Source organism: Metopolophium dirhodum, chromosome 9, assembly GCF_019925205.1.
Source record: "Metopolophium dirhodum isolate CAU chromosome 9, ASM1992520v1, whole genome shotgun sequence".
Classification (NCBI taxonomy): Eukaryota; Metazoa; Arthropoda; class Insecta; order Hemiptera; family Aphididae; genus Metopolophium; species Metopolophium dirhodum.
This window is the reverse complement of record NC_083568.1, coordinates 29,435,844-29,450,458: the sequence shown is the minus strand read 5'-3', so window position 1 is coordinate 29,450,458 and position 14,615 is coordinate 29,435,844.

The following is a 14,615-nucleotide window of genomic DNA, read 5'->3' as shown; positions in this document are numbered from 1 at the left end:
TCATACTATCATCTTATGCATACGATCCGGGTCAAGGACACACCTCGACGAGTGGATAAAAATTGTTTATTTTCCTGACTACAAGTATAAACGTTTTTTTCTGTTCAATTGACGACCTTCTGCTAGGACCCTTTTAGAACATGTATTATGTATATATGTATAATATGTATATTATGTATTATGTGCACGAAGCAACGGAGTAGAATAATATGAGACATTTCGAAAAAATCTTGTCAGTAAGTATACGATATTATATTATATTTTTAGGCCCCAATGATCGAAACCAGTAAAGTGCGAAACTATATTATATACGAATTAGGGGAACGATTTTTAATTATTTTAATTCATATTAATTTATAAATGGTATCATTATGATAATGTTTTGTAAACAATTATTAACCCTATCGTATAAATAATAAGCCTCGTCATAATAATAGCCACAAATTATTATATTGTAACAACAGTTATGAGGTGATAATAATACTATAATGTGTACAATTCATTATATAATAGGTAATAACAATAATAATATCTATAATTTACAAGCACAATATAATAATATAATATTATAATATGATTAAACCTATTTAATGTTTTATGTAGGTACCTCTGGTACCTTAGTATCTACTTTAATTTCCACATATTATGTAAATATATAAAACTTTATACCGACCGACCGATATCTTTCTGAATTAACACCTATATTGCCTATTAACTCCTATTTCAATTATTGCAGAGCTTAGCACATGTACGGCTAAATATTTTGTATTATTTAATTTGTTTTCTGTTTATATCTGCAATAGTGTTTATTTTGAACAGCAATCGTGAATAAATAATGGGAAAATATTGTAAGACGCATCTTTAATTAATGTACTATATTTTTAATATTATTGTTTCTCCTATCGGTACCTACCTACTACATACCTAGCTACTTAAGTCCACACTTAGACCGTCGGCTAAACTGGGCAATTCATATTCACACCAAACGCCTTGCAACTGGTCTCGTCAATATTACGTTTTCTTAAAACTAAACACGTAGAAATCAAAAATTAACTTCTGTTATACAAACTAGTAACTACCACTAAAACCAATATGGATCTATGGCATTCGGTTATGGGGAGCTACCTAACATTATAGTCAAGTCCATATTACGATACGACTTGAATGTACGGTGGCGTGGCGAAGAGGGTAAGAGGCTAACCTACTAATCGAGAGGAGACTCTGAGTATCGGAGAGTTTCTTAATGGGTGGCCAATTATAGGTTAGGTATTTATTACTGACCATAATATTTTAGTAATAACTACAACAGGTGGTTACTAATATAGCAGTAAATATACATTTATCGGGTTATTGGTCTTGTGGGTTGCAGGGCGAAATATTAAACTATAGCCTCTGAAAAATGTCAAGTTCACCACGCTTCTGTGGTTCAGTAAGTATATATAGGTAGGTAGTCCATTGGGCGTGGACCAGTCGTGACTCTATATTATTATGCATAGAAAATAATAGAAGTTGAAATGTATTATAATATATTATACGCACATACCCACTGTTTATATCAATCTACATTAATATAAATTGTTTTAATAGACGACTGAGTAAAACATTTAGGTATTTGGCAGTTTGTTTACTAAACAAGTATATAGAACCAGCGATAGAGTTCCAACATAGTTTACCAGTAAACGTATAATTTATGGACTTGAATTATTTTAACTGCAGCATTTTAAACAAACGTTACAGTTGGATCCGATGGAAATAAATAAGCAAAATAATATTCATTTTTTTGAGAACTAAAAGAATATTATGAGCAAGTATCATGTATAGTAAGTACAATATATCTCTATATTATGGTATCTGAACGCAAAACAGATTTTCACCTAATTTGGTTTTCAGCGAGCTGCTTTTATTAATTTATTTTGTGACGCCATGCGGCGTTTGACAAGATGAAGTTGTTTTTATTTTAGACTAATTAATGAACTATATATTATTTTGTTTGAACTTTGCTTTAGCGCATATTAATTAATACGTTACAGATTATACTAAATATTACTTTCTTTGATATTATCTACTTTCTTGTGCAGTTGTGCGCTATCGGATTTATTCTTCAACAATGTTTTCTTTGATATTTCCGTCTCACTACAATACCTTCAATAAAGTTGATAGTATAGTTCTTAATTTCTTATTAAGTCAGCAACTCTACGGCCACAGGACTACCTAATGCAATTGTATAAATTCAAGATCCGATGAGTTATTATAATTCAGTTTTTTTTTTTGAAATTTTGTTTTTCAGCAATTTTGTTATATAATTTATCCACTATAATAAGTATAATAAATTACTAATGACGATGGAAAATATAAAAATACCATATGGCATACAAAAACAATACACTATTATACAGCTCCTTGTAAAATACGTAATTAGGTACCTCATTATTATAATAATATGATAATCCATAATCTGGTAATTAATATATCAGTATACTGTATATAGGAACTCATAAAATCATGAATGAAATAATAAATAAAAAAATATTGATTATTTTCAGTTATGAGTACATAATTTTGTTTTAGATAGGTACCTAAAGAGTTGCGATCTACAAACCGGGCTTGACAATTCATGTTAATGGCGATCTAGAAATTGACCAAAAAAAAATTTCAAAAATGTTAATTCTTTTTTATTCTCAGGTAATGTCATGGAGCTGTCTATTTCGGCACATAATTAACTTGTTTTTGAATATTGCGGTGATAGGAATTCCGAATAAAATTCAAAACTAAGCTAGAAAGTTTACGTCACCGGTCACCGGTAAGTTACATTTTTGCAAAAAAATATTTAAAAAATGTTCGTTTCAAGTAGGAAAGGTATGGAAATCGTGTTTCAAGCGCCCTCAATGTGATTTGGATTTTAAAAGAAAAAGTATATCTTGTGAGTTGTGAATATAGACTGAATTAATGTAATTCATTTTTAAAAAAAATGTATTGATTTTCCAGCGAGTTTGAATTAAATAGTTGAACTACCACTACACTAAAACTGAATAGTTAACATTTGTCGGTGAATACGTTTTATTATAGTCCATAATATATCTATATATATTATATAAATATAAATGTGAAATGAGTATTTTACTATATAACGGTTAATGTCAGAAACTACTGCACCGATTTTAATAAAAGTTATAGCAATAGATTCTTTGAGACTCTAGGGGGGGGGGGGGGGTTAAGCTTCTATTTTCATATTTCCCCTATATTACGTCGATTATTGGATGGCTCACAAATAAAAAGATGGCTCACGAAAATCGAATGGTATTTTAATTTATATTTATACCCTATCGGCAACATGGACCATTGGGATTACAGAGAAAAATAAATTATATCAATTGTATACTAAATCTAAGTGTCAACTAAATTTCGGTTTTGAAGATTGGTGGCTGTGATGAATTTGATGATGTTGGATTGAGGGTGATTGTTTAGTATTTTGGCTAGTGATTCGGGCAGGTTGTGGCTTGTTCGGGTATTGTGGTATGTTCGGCTTTCAGTGAGAATGTGGGTGATGGTGACTTGGACTCCTCAGGATGTGCACATCGAATAATATTTTTTTTGTATTATAATATTGACAATATATAACTTATATATAATTTTATATTAGTATTATATGTCAACTATTATGTCATACATTGTACCATTGGGCTAAGCCCGTTTATAAATATGAATATAAATATTATAGTTTCAATAGGTTACAGAAATAAAATGTAAAACAGTGAATTTATTTTATTTTAATAATAATATAATATGTATTGTTTGTTATTCAAATATACAACAACAGGGAATATCCTCATATTTGTAGCTCATCATATACTCAAAAGCTACTCGACCAATTGATATGAAAGTTTCAGATATTGCTTTTAGAGATATCAGGAAAGTTTAGAGAGTAAGTACTTAGAGTTTAAACAACGTTCGAAAATATACCAATTGCCATATCCAATCTGCCACAGGTGGATTTCCCATTTCGGTCGAATTATAGTTCACAAAGCGAGGTACACCGATGTCGATTTTCCCGTGAACTGAGGTACACTAAAACCGATATACTGCATCTATATTATAGCGCCGTATTTTATATTTGTCCACTTTTTCTTCGGGCGAAGTCGTGTCATACAGCTAGTTTAATGTATCATGCGAGTTTCGTAATCTTATGATGAAAACATTTTGGCTAAAGATTAAATTTTTCATGTTATGGATTAGTAAGACGGAAACAATACAAGCGAGTATAATGCATGCTCTTAAAAAGGTTCATTTGTTGACCTATATTTATAACGGCTTGTAATGAGTTCAAACTGAGAGTTATCTCTAGAAACAAACGGTTAACCTCTCTCGGATGGTTTCCTACGAAAAACGAAAATTTTTTTTCCACAATTTTTGAATTCATACGAATACCTACTATATAATAATATAATATGTATACAATAATTTTAATTTGTTATTATTGGAATAATATATAGGTAGGTATAGTGATTTCTAAAGCTGGATACCGCCGTTTGACGTAATTCGTTTTTTTTTTTGGAACACTTACGTAACACATGCGCAGAATTCAAAATAAATTTTCAAGACGCCCTGCATAGTTGTGCTGTAAAATCAATAAAACTACAGTATTCTATAATTAATATACGGCGCAGGTGGTGAAAAGCGCAGTGGATGTATTCCGCAGATATTTCGGTGCCAAACATGGCGATAATTAATATTAATATACGATACTGCGGTCGAGATAATATGTACGAATCAGGAATATGGTTTTCGAATAATTATTGTTTGCGATGCTGTAAAGTCCATATTTTTACGCAAAACCGGACGTTCTATGCTCGTTTCCTCGTCGTATATAGAAAAGTTTAAATATAATTTACCTGTAATTAGTTTTCGATCAGTATCGCTCGAAACGCGCGTGCCTCGGCAGTTAGGAAATACATATTATATTATATATATAAATGCTTAAAGTTTTGTAAAATTATGTGTTGGTTTCAATATATTATTATATAGGCGGTATACGACGGCTAAAAGCAAGGACTGTCATTATAGACAGGAACTATTATAACATATATATTATATTGTATATTTATATGTATATGTATATACTTTGCAGTCGTTACGTATGCTGTCGTAACTGTGTAAAACGTTGTCTATATCCCGGTTACACTGTTTATATATTTACCCATCATCGGTGACAGATTAATACCATAGGTACGAGAGGATTTCGATGTTAAATTTGACAAGACACGCTGAATACGATTTAACGAAGGTATAATAATATGTTATAATAAAATGTGATTATATCTATTATTTTAATAAGCCTGCAGATGACTACTAAATGCGGCACACGTATTTGTGGCGGGCTGATCATAAAAAAATTGGTATAAATGTTGTAAATTAATGAAAAAATCGTCAAATGTGATAACTCGCAGAACAAATGCTTAAGATGACACACGCGTTTAGCCTTCTTCATACTTAAATGTGTAAGTAAGTATCTAAACCATGATAAAATGTAAATAGGTATTGCAGTAATAGTGCCGCACACGTCTCACGCCAATACATAATATTTTACAATTATAAATTTGTTTATTAAAACGTCTGTTTTCTGTTTTAACATACCTACCTATATATTTATGTTTAATTTTTCAACATAACTTATTTTTTTCCTGACCATGGCCTATTTCGAGTTACAGTTGCCATGGCAACCAAATATCTTGTTATAGTAGATAAGCTATATGTTGTCCCTGGCAACCGATAGATAGGTAATATAATTAACGTTACCACAGCAACAAAAAAACAAACCAACAAAATCTGTAAGCAATTTTTTTCTTCGTAATTGTATATGTTTCTGTAAAGTATGCTGCTGTCCCCTAGCAACCGATGACGACTAATACAATTACGTAACCATGTATAGTACCATACCAATCTCGTCGATACATTTTTTTTTAATCATAATTTATTTTAAAAACGTTTATAATATGATTCAATTTGTTTTTCCGTGAAGAAAATATCAAGTAGCACGTATCCGTTTTCAAATGAGAATAGCTCATTTTTAAACACATACGTTTTTACTGATAATTTTTTGAGCCGGAGATAATATAAGAAAATAAGTCACATTTACAAGTTTTAAACAACTCTCAATTATCTATATCGACGATTGGAAATTTCAGTAGTTTCTCCGAGCAAGAGCTATGTTTTTTTTTCTATTTTTATTCAAATTTTAAATATCTATTAAATAACAACCTATTAATTTCCCGTTTCTCGAGTGAAACATTTTTTAAATGTGAATTTAAAGTTTAAATTCAACATCTGTAACTAATTTTATTTTTCCGAGAGAAATTTTCTTTGAAATCGTTATTAAAACGCAACGCGCAATTGTATTAAATTCTTAAAATATTGATCAAGGTCCAAGGATTATATTATAAAAACGACCTTTTCACAGATCCACTACGGAATGTAACTTACCCTGTGACAGATGTGCTCGTATAATAATAATATAGTCGAACTAAAGATATCAGTACAATGCCAGGTTGACAAAACAATACCCTCTCACCTCCTACCAAGGCTACTACGCGGAAAAAGTATGTTTAATCGTTTATTGTATAGTGATTTCTTATTAGTTATTACTATTACTATGATGCCCATAAATATCCCAAGAGCTATTACACAGCCTTGTGATGTATGGCACTATGATATATATATTATACATATTATTATTATTATATATTATATACGACCTGCACATAATAATTCATCTTTTCAGTTTTAATGAGCTTAATAAATAATAATATTCCTTATTATTAAAAAGTTTTTAAGATTTTATCCATTATAAAGAAATAATGCCTATTATTATTATGACACCAGTTTTCTATAAATCTATTGACTATGAAAGTTATCAGCTATCGCCATGATTTCATTAATTAGTTGATGGTTCTTTTTTTTAACATATATATTTTGTATATTATTATTATATTATATATTATGTTTTTAGGCTGGATACAACTTTTTATTTTCCGTCGGATTTTTCGTAAGGTTTTCGTTGCCATGGTAACTTATTAACAAAAAAAATATTATTCATAGATTTTCCTTGTAGTGGAGAAATATTGAGTAGCAGGCTATGGTTTTTTTTTACTTTAATTACTTTAATATCTCTTGTTTTTAAGTTTCAGCTCGTTTGGAAAACTACGAGTCATCATTGTTTACTAGGAGGGATATCTATATCGATATAATATTCAAATATTATTATAATAGTTCAATATTCAGTTCACTAAAAAATATAAAAGTTTTTTGTTTCTACTATACAATATAGATACTCATTTTTTTAAAATTGTTTCTTATCATAAAATCTTATAGCCTATTAATTATTATCGATAATTTCTGTAGCGTTTGTAAAATTGAGTAATATGTACCTACTAATTATTGTAATTAATAATGAGTAATGACATTAGACCACCGGGGAATTAGAAATCAAAATGTAAATAACAATATTATCATAACCATGTAAAAAATTAATAGTTAATGCATATTTTCACCATATAAATTCCTTATTATCCAAATGTTTAAACTTTTGCATATTCCCAGAATAAATAATTATTTTATGGAGATATACGTTATTAAGCACTTCAAAAACATTATTAATTATTTATTCAATAAAATAAAATGAAACTTGGTGAAACGTTGAGAGCATTTTATTACAAATGATTCTGAGCCGAAACTAGATTACCTACCTAAACTCTAAAAGTCTAAAATACTTGGTATCAGCGTTTGATTCGGAGCAATTGAATTGGCTTCCGAATCTAATTAAGTAGTCGATATATTTTACATTTTTACCACTAATAGTTATCACTGAATCGGCTCCTAAGCTTTGATACTATTAAAGTAGGACAGTTGGTTCCCAATGAATACATAAGTGACCAAAGTGGAAATAAGAAAATCAAGTTTTAGCGCATTTTGTAATAAGTTTGAATTGTATTAACTCAAAGTTGATATTAGAAACAGTATTTTTATACATACAAATATATACAACATACGTATCTATCTTAATTCTTAATATAATATAAATCTGTAGACTGTAGTAAAAACCTGAACGCGTCACAGGTTGTCAGATCATTATTATAGTTTAATAAAAATATTATAAATCATACCTGCGAGTAAAAGGAACGTTTATATAGTGAAATAAACAGTAAAGCCAAAAAAAAAAAAATACAAATAATATTAATAAAAAAAAAGTAAATTAGATTATTCTTTGTGACTTATATTTTAATATTATATTGAAACTTAACATGAATTCTGAATTTAATTTACTAAAAGTTATATTTTGTTTTGAATTCTTTATAAGGTAAAGAATTCTTACAATAATTTTAATATCAGCTTGAACCTTCTATAATATATTATATAAAAACAATATTTTTATTCTTTTAAAACAATTTTTTTTTTAACAATTGCACAGTGTCTTTTTTGAAAATCATTTCAATGGTTATAGTCTTGAATTTTCCTAATGATTGGAGCCAATTCAATTTTACCGTTTTACAAACTATTTCGCCGTTATTTTGCTATTTACTTTGATTTTTTTCCAAAAAAACTACCTACTGGAACAGTAGATTTTGTTTCCGTCGGTAAATATTAATATTTCAGATTGCCACTTTGGGCGAATGACTTGTCGCATAATATGTGACATGGACACACGAGTATACAGTCTATCATCAATGCGTAGTACGTCCTTCGTCAGATTCCCATTATTGGCGAAGGACATGTAACATGTAACCTACGTCATATCACAAGAATACGGTTTCTCAAGTGTGTGTGACCGTCGGAGTGTACCGCCACCTGCAGACTGAAGTCTAAAACTTAGGGGTGAACTACGAGTGATGATGACGTTTGTAGGACGAAATTAGCCATACCTATTAGCCGGTGGCCTGCAGTGGATGTACGGGGCAGAAAAACCATATCCACGTGATATATGCATAGGCGCAAATAGAAAGGGGCTAAGTTTTAGAGGCTAAGCTCTCCTCAAAAATAATGTCAAAAACCTACCCACAAACATTTTTACCCCCTTCCAAATATCAAACACTATTTGCGCCTATATGTGACACATATGTGATAAGTGACAACTGATGAGTCTTTTGTCAATATAGCTGAAATCTGACAGATTTCCACCAGTTTGGGTAAACGACTTGTCGCATATTATGTCGTACGGATATACGGTGGCCAGCGGCGATATTGTTAATTTTATCCACGTTTGTCCTGCAAACATCGTAATTATTCTATTGTATCGGTTTGTACTGAATTAACTGATCACAAATAGATTGTGTTAGACAAATTATGGTACTTATGTTATAATTTATGTACCTATAGTAGTATAGCGATAGTATAGTACTTACCGGCTACCAACTAACAATTGTTTCGTAGAACAACGTGGTTATATACTAGTTGATTGGACCTTTTATTGATATTTTCAAGCCAGCACATTTTCTTATACTCCGTTTAAAGTAATTACAGTCGAGTTGCGCTAACTCGAACCTCAATAACTCGAAAACCTTCATAACTCGATTTTTTTCTTGTCTCTTGAAATGTTTATAAGTTTTATATTTGTGGTATAGAACTCGAAACATTTTCCAGTTAAATTTGTTTATATTCCCCTCGAGATTCGACTGTATATGGTTGAATTAAAATTTTTTTTTATTTTTTGGGTTGAGGTGAATTAAATACAACTTACATTACATATGTATTTATTTACGATATTGTAATAACTCTGGAGCCTTTGATATACAAAAATATGTGTAATCATTAAAATTTAAAAATAAGATTTTAACTTTTTAAGCAATCGTACCGTTTAATAAATTATACAATAAAATTGTTTAAAAAAAACTATATGATCAAGTCATTGTTGTTTTGTTTTCAGCGTTAGCTAATCCCGAGTCGGTGGTAGTCGATTGGCAGTAAACCTCTAAGGTACCTCTTGACTAGCTTTTAAAGCAAATATAAAGTACGTATTGTAGGCGAGAGACATTAAAAGGGAGAGACCTCGCGTAGTCGTGTTGTTGTTTTCAGTTTTCTACTTTTGTTGTAAATTCCTATTTAAAATTTAAATTTTAAATAATTGAGAAACAAAAAAAAGGTTTGATACCAATTATAGGTACATTTATTTAGGATACATTTTGCATTCGAATAAATAAAACTCAAGATAATTCAGTTGTTTCCAGATGTTTATTTATCTTAATATTTATATTTTTTCAGATTATTGTTACGCGTTTGGATTTATGAATAAGTATTATTGAGGTAATATTTTGTATCGTATTTACTTATTTTTTTGCAGCCTACTCAATCATTTAGGAAATACTTGTAGCTCTAAAACATCAGCAAATATTCACTTAAAATTAATTGCACGCACATATGGAATTTATTAAATTTTAATATTTTATTAATATTGGAGATTATTTTGCCCTAAACTAAACATTTTCCATACTCCGACGCAGCTCATCAGCTGTATACACTTTATTACCTTAACACTTTTATTTTTTTTTCGTCACTCGCACAAAATTAACCGCTCACTGAGTCACCGGGTTTTTTAAACTGCTCAAAAAAACCGCAGTTGTTACTATTACTCTGCTATTTATGTAGTTTTATAAAATAAATATGCAAATGCTCCAAGTCCTCTGACCTACTTATTATACATAATCTCTATATTCCTCTTTACTATTGATGTTTAGTACATTTTGTTATCTGCATTATAATATGTACAAGTTTTTAAATCAACTTCTTTATTCTTATGTTTTGTAATTGTTTACTATCCTACTATATACAGGAATATGGGCATGCGACTTGAACAAATAGACCTAGACACAAAATACTAGATATTCATCAATGTTTATCTCTGGATAATAATTGTAGAAAATTCCTTGTATAGTTATATCTGCATAAATATCTCAAAAAGAGCAAAATTTTATCATGCATAGAATATGCTAATATAAATATTTGGTGAAAATATAATGTTCTCACGAGTTTTCCTTTATGAATAACTTTATGAATTACTACAAAATCAATTTTGTCGAAAACTAGTGATGCATAAATATTTCTGTATTCAGGATATTTTTCCAAATTATTTAGATTCCAAAATATACAATTGATATAAATGTAACATGTAATTAATTGTACTAACATTCCTATACATGATATTTGTATGAACTTTTTAAGTTTGATTTATAATATACTTATACCTAATTTTATTATAGTAAAGTAAATAAGTAAATTTAACTTCGCTTTAGTTAACTTTCAAATTTATTAATATTTGGTTTTAATTTTATCCACTTACCTGTAGTGATCATTATTTGACATATTATAAGCGACAATCATACTCTTTTCTATTAAATGACTACTCATTGATATTAGCAAGAAGAGCTAGGTATGTTTATTTTAATATTTCAGAGTACCTATATGTATGTTTGAGTCTTGTGATAAATAAGGTTTTTGTAGATCTAGTAAGGATTCTAATCAGTGGTGTATTGTATATGACAACATGAATATTGTTAGACGAGAGCTTTGAACGACCTATTTTTATTATCCATTTAATGGTAAATAAAAAAAACTATCCGAAGTAGGTAATTCATCTATACCCATCAATAAAATATAAATTATAAACATTTTATAAAAAGTTGATTTGCACGGTTCAGTAATAAAAGGAATAGAATATTTTAAATTTTAAACATATAAATATTAAAACTTTTAAAGGTATTTTTAAGTACCTGCATATTTTTATATCGTAAAATGTACTTTTCATGTACGACACGTAGGTTTAGAGATTTTTGGTATCATTAAGATCTATCGCCTCTTGTGTATAAAATATAAAAACGTGATTGGCAAACAAAAATGTTCAACATTTTTAATATACATGAAAAAAATATGTATAGGTACACTGTTGGTTAGGGTACTAAATAATTATCTTTAGACGAAAGTTGCATTTTAAGTTATTCTATAAAATTATATATATATAGTTGAATACGAAAGCCGATTATCGATTTAATTATAAAACAAATGTAAATATCTAAATAATTGAGAATTAAAATAATTTTTACAAATATTAGTTAGCGCTTATTAAAAAATATTTATGCTTTAGCAGTAAATTAAGTTTAAACGTCGGATTTTTCAGGAAGTAAACAAGTATACCTAAACGGGTAAATTAGTTTTATTCTGATGAGATATTCCCGAAACACCACTTTTACGGTAAGTAGGTATTATACTGATTTGCTTATTATATTATAAAGTGTATGATTATATAAGTATGCTCGATATTATTCAGTGGCGGATATCGATGGGGGGGGAGGGGGGCTAATTGGTGGACTTACCCACTTCACCACACTATACATTATTACAATATAAAATAAAAGGGAGTGGTTGAACGTCTTTACCTCTGTGGATTTGAAATTCACCCTCAGAACTAGAATATATCCGCCACTGATATTATTATGTTTCTGCAGTGTTTCACGTATGCATCTCAAGACCAAGTGTTGAGTTGTGGGAGGGGCTTCAGTGTGCCGTTTTTAAAGGGCCACGTACTGTGAGTGACTGATGAGATTTATGCCGGCTTAATAAAGACGACTACGTGAAATTGCATGTTTGAAAAAAAGATTTTCGCCCAGAAAATGTTGTAAATAAATTTAAATTCATAACAATATAATATAATAAGAGGATTCGATACCGTGATTTTCTGTTTTTGTCTAACACACGCGCGACATAGGATTTTTGACGGATTCTTAGGCCAAACATATCAATTGATCTAATGAAGTGATGAGAATTCTGAAAACAGATATGAATTCGTCGTCAAGTCTACTTAAAATCGACTTTCCCACATTTTTGATATTATCCCCCAAATTCCAGAAACCGTCATATTAAAAAAGAGTATTTAAACATTTTTGTATTTCAATTTTTGGAGAAGCTAAAACCAAAAAATCAAAATTGTGGGAAAGTCGATTTCAAGTAGACTTGACGACGAATTCATATCTGTTTTCAGAATTCTCATCACTTCATTAGATCAATTGATATGTTTGGCCTAAGAATCCGTCAAAAATCCTATGTCGCGCGTGTGTTAGACAAAAACAGAAAATCACGGTATGGAATCCCCTTAATTACGCGCTTAAAAAAAATTGTTCCCATCGCGGTTACCTATTACATAACCCTATATATATATATTATTAAATTTGTTCTTCAGTTAGTAAACAAATTACATTGTTCATTTTGAAATAGCAATTGTTGTCTAGAATCTACGAAATCCTAAATACCACAGGTATATGTTTTTATTTAATTTATTCAGCATTGAAATCAAAAATACCAGCTGTCAAATGACGTATAAAGTTTTAAATTTTTTTTTCTACAACGATCCAACCACAATCTTTTTGAGCTGTTTCAGTGCCCAAAAAATGCTTTCGGGGAAAAAATTACCATCATTGCAAAATCAATATAAGTTCTTCGCTCCGCTCAGGACCAAAGCCATCTAATCAGTCATGGCACGAACAACTTTCTAGGGAATGTACGGCGTTTAATCTCCTCGGTGTGATCACGTCGTACGAGACCGCATTCAGCCAACAAACTGAAATACAAAGGTATTAATATGGATTACTACAGACTATATATATAGAGACTACGATTCATTATATGTATAAAGCGTGTACCTTATAATACCAATATATGTATAATATTATATATAGAGACATGGAGAACGATGGAAAAAATTCCCTAAAAATAAAATAATATTATATTATATATTCTGTAGGTACCTCTGACATTATAATACTATCTCGCTTATTATATTATCGCCGTTCTATTCTTTTATCGGCTGTATCGCACTGCTTACAATTTTAAATAAAGATTAATATATAAATAATAATAATATTATTAACCACCGCTTTTACAATAACATATAGTGTTAAACACTGAACTATTCTTGATGGAAATTAATAAAAGTATATAATAGTTTTACTTACGGTTCTTTAAAAGAAAAAAAAGATATTCGTATAATAATAAACTGTACAGTAAGTACTTATAACTTTTTTCGCTATATAGTCTTGTCGTTGGTCAAAATAAATATTATTGATAAAACTATTTTACGAAATTAATTAATTATTTTACCCGTTCACAATTTTACCACAATAAAAACACAGTAGGTATGTACACAATATGATGATAAATTTAAGTGTCTACGCTCAAAATTTAAATATTTTTGTTTTTGATAATTGTATTTTATTGGACAACAACATCTAAAATTAAAATTACATTTATAATTATTTTTTTGAATGACAACATAAGTACATTTTTAATTTCATATCCCTAAACAGAATATTTTTTGAAGTATGCAGTTCGATACATAGGTTTAAATCAAATTTTGAACGATTAGTTATTTAGTTTTGAGTTTTGACTATAAGTATTTAGTTTAGATAAGTGGATTTGATTGACTTAGGGTACCCCGAAAATGTTGGTTCACTATTGTACGACTATTAATTATACTATACGCTCATCTACACAATAAATACGTGTAACTAATTAGTTAATTAGTCAGTTAACCAATTGGTCGTTCAAAATTTGATTTTTGTGTATCAAAATTCTTCGAAAAA